This window comes from Macaca mulatta, chromosome 6, assembly GCF_049350105.2.
Source record: "Macaca mulatta isolate MMU2019108-1 chromosome 6, T2T-MMU8v2.0, whole genome shotgun sequence".
Taxonomy (NCBI): domain Eukaryota; kingdom Metazoa; phylum Chordata; class Mammalia; order Primates; family Cercopithecidae; genus Macaca; species Macaca mulatta.
The window spans coordinates 86,725,238-86,735,518 of record NC_133411.1 but is presented as its reverse complement, the minus strand read 5'-3'; positions in this window follow the sequence as shown (position 1 = coordinate 86,735,518).

Genomic DNA, 10,281 nt, shown 5'->3' with positions numbered 1-10,281 from the left:
GTGTGAAAATGGACTATGAAGTGTACTTGGGTTCACTGTCTTCCATTCTTCCATGTGAGGACACCAAAACACCACTACATAGAAGGAACAAACCTTCCCCAGACAGCAAACCTCCTGACACCTTGATCTTTGACTTCCCAGCCTCCAGAACTGCAAGAAAATTAATTTCTTTTCTTTGTAAATTACCCAGTCTCAGGTATTTTGTTATAGCAGCACAAATAGACTATGACAGTCACTAATGAAAAAAATGGTTACAGTTTTGATGATCATGAGAACTAATTTTTTAAATGCAAAGAAAAGTTTGGAAAGAAATCCACTAAAATATTAACTGTGACTATAAATCATGAGTGATTCTCCTTTCTGAGAAAAAAACACTTGAAGAATTGAACATTTTCTTTTTAAAAGTATTGCTAAATTCATAATTAAGACAACCTATTACCTCACATTTATTATGCAATCTCTGCATACAATATATTGCATGACTGTGCATCATAAGCCACAAATAAACCAAAAGGACGAATGAGCACTTGTGTCTGGTTGCTGCCTTAGAGGTGGCAACAAGAAACAGTCATTCCCAAGGCTCAAGTATAATACAGCTTCAACATCATGACACAGATTCTTTCATCAAATTATTTGCCAAATATTTTCAGTTCTCCTTTCTTCTGGTCATATGATGGCAGTGTACTTCCTGACCCCCTTGAGGTTAAATAGGGCTATGTGACTGATTCAGACCAATAAATTGTGAGCAGAAATGACATGTCATTTCCAGACTGAATTCTTTACTCACCAATGTGAGATCCTCCTGAGCCTACTTTCCCTCTGGCATAACAATAGACAAGATTTGATACTGTGACTGCTCCATCAGCCTGAGTCCCTGTGGGATTTCAGTGAAGAAAAAAAAACCTTGTTGTTTTGTGCCCTGGGATTTTGAGAGTGCTTTAGTACCGCAGCATAATTCAGTCTGTCCTTGAAGATAAACTGGAACTTTGTGTTATGCCCCTGAGATTTGTGGCTGGCTATTCTGATTGATACACTGAGATAAGGCTTCAAAAAGACTATCTGCAACAGCATTGTTTCCTAGCATGTTTTTCCTTTGCAAGTGAATTACTCTACATTCACGGCCACAGATCTTATTTTTATCTAAACACCCACCTATTTTATCCCCTCTCCCCCACAATTAGATTATCTTGAGGCAAAGCTCATTTATTACATATTTTATCTCTAAATTTTTCTACACGTATATTTAAAAGATAAGTAGAAAACCTACAAAGTGGAAATAATGCAGTCAACCCCCTTGTAGCCAATCCCATAATCCAGCTTCAATATGGACAACCTAGTTTCATCTGTTCCATTACCTGCCCATATGATTTGAAAGCAAATGCCGTATGTTATATTATTTCATCCATAAATATTTCAATATATATTTGCAAAAGAAAATAACTCTGCCTGGGGGCAGCGGCTCATGCCTATAATCCCAGGACTTTGGGAGGCCAAGGCAGGCAGATCACCTGAGGTCAGGAGTTCAAGATCAGCCTGGCCAATGTGGCAAAACCCCATCTCTACTAAAAATACAAAAAAAAAAAAAAAAAAAAAAAAAAAAAAAATCTGAGCATGGTGGTGCATGCGTGTAATCCCAGCTACTCGGGAGGCTGAGGCAGGAGAATCACTGGAACACAGGAGGTGGAGACTGCAGTGAGCCGAGATCATACCACTGCACTCCAGCCTGGTAACAGAGCAAGACTCTGTTTCAAAAAAAGAAAAAAAGAAAGAAAAGAAAATAACTCTTCACAAAAATCTAATAATACCATAATCATTCCCGAAAAAAATTTAATAATAATTCTCAATATTACCAGATATTTAGGTACTGATATTCATATTTCTTTTTTTTTGTTGAGATGAAGTCTCCCTGTCTCCCAGGCTGGAGTGCAGTGGCCGGATCTCTGCTCACTGCAAGCTCCGCCTCCCAGGTTCATGCCATTCTCCTGCCTCAGCCTCCCCAAGTAGCTGGGACTACAGGCGCCGGCCACCTCGCCCAGCTAATTTTTTGTATTTTTAGTAGAGACGGGGTTTCACTTTGTTAGCCAGGATGGTCTTGATCTCCTGACCTCATGATCGACCCGCCTCGGCCTCCCAAAGTGCTGGGATTGCAGACGTGAGCCACCGCGCCCTGCCTGGTATTCATATTTCTAATTGTTTGATAAATGTCATAATTTTTTAATGGTTTAAATGAATCAAAATCCAAATAAGATCCACATACTGAGATTAGTTCATGTGTAATAAAGTTTCCTGTTCCTTTTTTGTTCCTAGCAATTTATTTTTGAAAAAAAGTTGTCTTTTGGCCTGTAAAATTGACAATATCTACATTTTTCTTTTTTGCGTACATCCTCCCCATTGTATCTTTTAACATGTTTCTCTCTCCGCTGTGTTTCCTATGAACTTGCAGTTAGCTCTAGAGGCATGGTTTGATACAGGCTTAGTGTTTTGGTAAGGCTGCTTTATAAGCGGTGTTGTGCACTTCCATCAGGAAACACATAATACCTTGTTAGCTCTCATTCGGTGATGTTAACAACCATTAATAATTGCTTCTTGGGGCCGGGCGCAGTGGCTCAAGCCTGTAATCCCAGCACTTTGGGAGGCCGAGACGGGCGGATCACGAGGTCAGGAGATCGAGACCATCCTAGCTAACACGGTGAAACACCGTCTCTACTGAAAAATACAAAAAACTAGCCGGGCGCGGTGGCAGGCGCCTGTAGTCCCAGCTACTCGGGAGGCTGAGGCAGGAGAATGGCGTAAACCCGGGAGGCGGAGCTTGCAGTGAGCTGAGATCCGGCCACTGCACTCCAGCCCGGGCGACAGAGCGAGACTCCGTCTCAAAAATAATAATAATAATAATTGCTGCTTGGATCCATTCTTTGATTTGGGGTTTGCAAATGACGATTTTTTTTTTTTTTTTTTTTTCTTGAGACAGAGTCTCGCTCTGTCGCCAGGCTGGAGTGCAGTGATGTGATCTCGACTCACTGCAACCTCTGCCTCCCAGGTTCAAGCAATTCTCCTGCCTCAGTCTCCCGAGTAGCTGGGAATACAGGCATCTGCCACCACGCCTGGCTAATTTTTTGTATTTCTTAGTAGAGACAAGGTTTCACCGTGTTGGTCGGGCTGCTCTCAAACTCCCGACCTCAGGTGATCCACCTGCCTTGGCCTCCCAAAGTGCTGGGATTACAGGCACAAGCCACCAGGCCTGGCCCAAATGATGACGTTTTAATCTATCATTTCTTCTTGGAATTGACTAGACCTTTTTTATATAGTTTAAAATATCGTTACATATATATTTTTTAAGTTCCCTTAACAACTATTTAGTTCTCCTGAAATAAAGTTTATGTAGGAGGCCAGGTGTGGTGGCTCACACCTGTAATCCCAGCACTTTGGGAGGCCGAGGCAGGCGGATCACAAGGTCAAGAGGTCGAGACCATCCTGGCCAACATGATGAAACCCTGTCTTTACTAAAAATACAAAAATTAGCTGAGCATGGTGGTGCATGCCTGTAGTCCCAGCTACTCTGGGGGCTGAGGCAGGAGAATCGCTTGAACCAGGAGGCAGAGGTTGCAGTGAGCTGGGATCGCGCCACTGCACTCCACCCTGGCGACCCAGCGAGACTTCATCTCAAAAAAAAAAAAGTTTATGCAAGAAAAGGAAGTAAAATATTTATCCCTTGATTGATAGTTTTCAGAAGAATGAGTCAGTTCCCTTGTATTTTCTAAAGAAGATCAATGTAAATGGAAATATACAAAAAAATCTACATATGATATTAAATCAGATATCTAGATTTTTTAGTATTTTTGTAAACAAATTTAAGCATTTTAACCATTCTTCAACCAAATGTTAAATACTGTGATAAACATGGCATGTCCATTGACATAGTCATAATACTACAAAATATTTAAGTGGTCAAAGGAATCATAATTTAATTTGTTTAAGACATGGTCTTGCTCTGTCACCTAGGCTGGAGTGTGGTGGCACAGTCACAACTCATAGCATCCTCAACCACCAGGCCCAAGCAATCCTCCCTCCTCAGCCTCCTGTAGCTAGGACCATAGGTGGGTGCCATCACACCCAGCTAATTTTAGTTTTTGTAGAGATGGGGTCTCACTATGTTGCCCAGGTGGGTCTTGAACTCCTGGGCTCAAGTGATCCTCCCGCCTTGGCTTCCCCAAGTGCTGAGATTAAAGGTGTGAGCCAGTGCATCCCATCCATACTTAAGTTTAAATCAGATTAGGATTTAGTTATAATTATAATGTTAGATTTCTACTTTCTTACTTTCCCATCGAGTCATAAAACAGGTTCAGTAAGAATCTGTTCTTAGTTCAATTAGTTACTTTTATATATATCTAAGGGTAGTCACAGCCGAATTCCTCTACAAAAACTTTGAAGATATAGACATATTGCTTTCGGAGGGTGATAACTGGGTCTGTGGATGCTGCCCCAGGAGCGGGAGCTGTTGCATCCCCTCCTGCTTTCCACTTCCCACTGCAACTAATAAAGGCCATTTCTACCATTAAACTTTCTAAAAAGATATAGGCATAAAAAGGAAACTCATAGGAGCTTAAGCATGTTAAGATGGAATTGACAACGTCAGGCAATTGACTGAAAGAAGAGCCAGTTGTTGGCCATCTAATTCCACTGCTAGTTAGCATGTAAACTGGAGCCAGAAAGAGAACTGAAATTCAAGTGAGAGAAGTGAAATTAATCATTCTACTTGTTAGTCACTTGAATCATGATATTTTGTGAGAACAACTGAAAACATGGTTCCTTCTGAGTTACATAAGTTTAACATTGTACATAGCTAGGAGAAAAATATTTACTGGTGTTACCTTCTCCTTCCATACTTATACTCAAGAAAAGACATCATGTTTCCAAACATTGGAAGAAAGACTTTTAGCTTTCTTTAGGTGAGAAGAGAAGGAACTCACCACAGAGTGGCAGAGACCAAGTCCTGGGGCATGCGGTGACTCTCTCGCTAACTTGGCTGTGGCTGTCACGGTTTGAATATAGTGAGAAGGTCTCCGATAGGTGTGTCTCTGAGACTGTCTGGAGCCTCAGTGCCCAAGAGGCAGGCTTCAGGCTCTATAACAGCATCCTGGAGTCAGCAGAGCAATGAAGAACAAAGGAACAACTCAACCTCTTGATTTTGACATTACAGAAACCCAACATTCTTGTAGGACCCCACCAAGGATGCAAAGGGAGTCCCAAAAATGATTGTTTAGATTTTCCCTTCAACCTCAGAACAGATTACATTTGATTTAGGAAATACGAGAGTGTGATATTTCTTGTACCCTGGCATTTTAGAATAAAACTCATGCTCATTATATGCAGTTTTATAATAGTGATCTCTCAGCAAAAAGCATATATACTAAAAAGAATTCTGTCCTCTATCATGAGAGCTCATAATAAGTCTCTCATCAGTTTTTTGTCTCAGATTTTTATTATTAATTTATTTATCTATTTGAGACAGGGTCTGGCTCTGTCGCCCAGACTGGAGTGCAGTTGTGTGATCTCAGCTCACTGCAACCTCTGCCTCCCAGGCTCAAGCCATCTTCCCACCTCTGCCTCCCAAGGAGCTGGGACTACAGATGTGCGCCACCACACCTGGCTAATTTTTGTAATTTTGGTTGAGACAGGGTTTCACCATGTTGCCCAGGCTGGTCTGGAACTCCTGGGCTCAAGCAATCCTCCCACCTTGGCTTCCCAAAGTGCTTGGATTATAGGCATGAGCCACGGCACCCGGCTTGTCTCTGATTTTTAAAGATCAGCTGACACTTCTTACTTCTTGAAACCTTCTCTTCTATTGGATTCCACGATACCACATTTTTCGTGAAGCTCTTTGTAAATTTCCTGTGTGAGCTTTTCCTCCATCAGAACACAAAACAACAGATCGCCTCAGGGCTCAGTTTTAAGGCCTGCCCCCATCCACTACCACACCTAGATGACTTCATCTACTGCAGGCTGCAGTTATCACCATGTACTGAAGATTCCCATGTCCCTTTTCTGAGCGACAAACCTTTATATTCAACTAATTGCTGATGATTTTTACTTACATTTCTCATGATAACGTATTATAATACTTAGCACAATGTCTGTTACATAATAGAATCTCAATAAGTATTAGCTAATTGACAAATATACGTCCCATTAAAAAGACAGACATATAGAATTCCCTTTCATTTTTGAACTTAGAATTTTTGTGTATGTTATATAAGCTAATAATGTTGTGTCCTGTGAGAGAAACAAAAGAACTAAAATTTCCCATATTAAAATTTTTAATTATTATCTTTCTCACCCAACCAGTTTTTCTCCAGTGTTCACTGTATTTGTGAACTGTACTTACTTATTTGCTCAAGACAGAAATTTAGGAGTCATTCATTTTGCCTTCTTTTCCCAAACCATTACCCTCCTACCACAGACACACACAGACACATACAGCACACACACACACTCTCTCTCTCTCTCTCTCTCTCTCTCTCATTCACAGGCCTATGAAGTTTCTTCTAAACATGTCTCCAATCAATTCTCAAAGCCTCAGCCCCCAACCCTCTTGATTTATTGGGGGCTACATGATCTGATTTCTTAGCCATCATCCTCTCTCTGACCCCAAATTCTCACTCTAGCCAGGGTGGCTTCCATGTTCTGCAAACAGGTCAATCTCTTCATAGCCTCACAGCCTTTGCTCTTCCCTCGACTTGGAATGTTCTTCCCCATCTTCCCCCACTTTCTCTAGGCTTTTAATCAAAAAGTCCTTTCTTAGTGAGACTTCCCTGATTATGTTATGTAAAAGTGTAACACCTGGCACTTAACATCTCCCTTTCCAACTAATTTTTTGTTACCTTAGACCATCCTATATATTTTACCTGCTTATCTTGTTTGATATGATCTTAATAGAAAATAAGCTCCATAAGAGTAGGATTTTTTAGAGTCGGTCTCACTCTGCTGTCCAGGCTGGGGTGCAGTGGAGCAATCATGGTTCACTGTAACCTCAAACTCCTGGGCTCAAGTGATCCTTCTGCCTCAGCCTCCCGAGTAGCTAGGACTACAAGTGTGTGCTACCATGCCCAGGTACAGCAGGATATATATATACACACACACATATTTGTTTATTTATTTATTTATTTTGAGCTAGTCTCACTCTGTTGGTGGCCCAATCTCAGCTTGCTGCAAACTATGAACTACTTTCATAGTTGATAGATCAAGGAGAGCAGGTTTAAGTGTGTTTGAATTTGGCAGTGCCATTAGTGGACAATTTGAGAATAAGTAACCATATTGTCAGGGCTAGGGAAAGGCGTAAAGGTGGAAGTTTGTGCTGGGGGCATGTAAGTAAGAAAAAGTCTTATCTAACGCGTCATCAAGTTAAAAGACAATGTCTAAATTTGATGTTTCAAGATATAATGTATAAGTGCATTATTTATAAATATGAAGGTTACTAACAAGAAGAACTGACACTGTGAAAGAGTTGGGTAGAATAGCTTCCAGTTGGAAAAAATGACACAGGGGACTGTTCATTTCTATTATAAATGTTATTGTACTCCATTGCCCTATTTAAAAAATGGATATAATAATAGTACTTACTTTATATGGTTGTGAGGATTAAATAAGACAATTTCCATGAAAGGCTAAAAACAATGCTTGGAACAAAGTAAAAACTCAATAGCTATTAACTATTATTACTAATACTTTTAAAATTACTTAACATACACATACATTATTTTGGTTAAACTTTTTTTAATTTTAAAAAAGTGAGGCGTTGACATTACTGAGCAAAGATTACTGTTTACAGAATCTAGCTAAATTGGATTTTTTTAGGTTAGTTTCCTAAATTCAGTTAGTTTTAGTTTAGTTTTTTTAAGATTAGAAAAACAAGTTTATAATGTAAGGGGCTGATGGGTAAGACCTGGTGAAGTGCAAGAGGCTTAAGCTTTAGAAAATAAAATATATAATTGATAAAATAAGATCATGCAGGAGGCAAAAGAAGTTGAATTTTAAAGTCGATGGAGTATTTTCATGCTTTTTAAGAAGTATCCCCCTAGATTGTGACATCTTTGAGATCAGTGTCTTGCTAATCTTGTCAGTCACCTAGGATATATCATAGTACCTAAGACAAAGTTGGCATACCATAAATATTTATGAGTGAATGAGAGTGAAAAATAAGAATGAATCTAGATGTCCTCTTTTGTCTTGAGTGGAGTTAGCTGAATTGTTGTATTCATAACAAAAAAATAATAAGAGTAATAGATTTGATTTGGGAAGAAGATGATGAGTCCATATTTGGAGATGTTGAGTTTTGAGTTGCCTGTAGAGATATCCAACAGAGATTTAGAAGTTTGAGCAGAGGTCAGGAGGTAGATTTGGGATCCATGAGCACATAGGTAGGAGTCAAAACTCAGAATTTAATTGTGTAGGATTCTTAGTTACAAACAACAGAAACCACACTGGATATTTTAAAAGGAGAAAAGAAAGTTACAAAAAAGATGTTGAATATCACAAATCATTTTCAAGAGGGCTGGAGAACTAGTGTCAGGTCACAGATAGAAACAGGATCCAAAATCCTGCCATAGAACTGGTATGGTATTACTGCCACTAGATATTGGAGATTGCAGCCCTGTTGCCAGTGGTGTCCCAGGAATTTACCTTTCTACAACCACTGTCTCTTGGGAGTTCTTATGATTGCTATTCCACATTGAGTGTATATGACTGGTAGTCCCGGTTATACACTTTTATCCTGCCCTAGCTATAAGGAAAACTGAGAAAGATAATTCCTACCTTATTTTTTTCATTGAGGGAGAAGTCAAACATTACCTTCTACCAAGGTTTACAAGATGGAGAAATTATCTGAATATGGGAAAATGATCCAGATACTAGCCATGATAACAAAGGTTTACTATAGAGGATATAGAATGAAAGGAGAAGAGGGTCAAAGATGTAACCCTAGGGGAAGACCAACATTTACATGGTGGACAGAAAGAGAACCCAACAAAAATCACAGAAGGACAAAAGGAGTAGGTTGAGAATTAGGAGAGCTAGTTATCATGAAAGTCAAGGAAAAAGAGATTTACAAAGGTCAATATTGTCAAAAGGAACAAAGAGGTCAAATAAGATAGAGCTGTTGGTAATTTTCTTAAGATCAGTTGCATTGAATAGATTGGGGGTAAAGGAGGAAAATTCAAAGATTGAGGAGAGAATGGAGGTAAACAAGTAAAGTCAGATAGGAACCAGTCTTCAGAAACTGGTTATGCAGGAAGAGGAAAGCCAGGATCTAAAAGAAAATGAGTAAAATAAATACGTTTTGTAAAATAGGAAGGCCTTTTGGCAGTGAAGTCCAATTTAGTTAAATGTATTGAGTTTGAGATGTTGGCAAAGTTGTGGACAGTCAGACAAAAACTTGCTTGAAGCATAGGTAAGAGAGGTCAAAAAAAGGATCTTTAGCTCAGAACTGAAGATTATTTTCATGGTAGTCATAATTGAAACTTAGACAGTGGAAGTGCTATCTGAGAGAGTAGAAAAGGAAGAGGAAAGGCCTGAAACAGAAAAGTGCCTAGTTAGGGTGTGGGTGCAGAATAAAGGAGTAGAGAGGAAAATGGTAGGTGAACTTGGCACATGTAGTGCTATGGTTTGAATGTTTGTGTCCCCCCAAACATTCATATTGGAACCGAAGACCCAACACAATATATTAAGAGGTGAGGCCTTCAGGAGGTGGTTAGGCCCTTATAAAAGGGCTTGAAGGAGTGAGTTTGTCCATTTTTAGCCCTTCTGTCCCTTCTGCCATGTAAGGACACAGTTTTCATTCCCTCCAGGGGACACAGCGACAAGATGTCATCTTGGAAGCAGACAGCAAACTCTGATACACTGAACATGCCGGTACCTTGATTTTGGATTTTGCACTGTGTAAAATACATTTCTATTATTTATAAATTACCCAGTCTAAGGTATTTTGTTATAGCAGGAGCAATGGACTAAGACACAGGGTGACTCTGAAAAGGTGAATTGAAAGGGCTTTGGGAGAAAGGAGTAAGTCTGGGGCCAGAGTAAGTCTAAGAGATGGTCACCAAAAGGTTTGGTGAAGAAGAGAGTCATGATCGCCTCCCAGGGAGCGATTTTAGTGAAAGAGGAAAGAAACCGAAACCAGGATGCAAGAAATTAACAAAAGGCTGCTGCAGTGTTCTGAACTGCTACCTCAGTGGGAGCTATTTAGCTGAGGCTAGTGGTTTAATATACCCAAATGAAACATTTAACAAA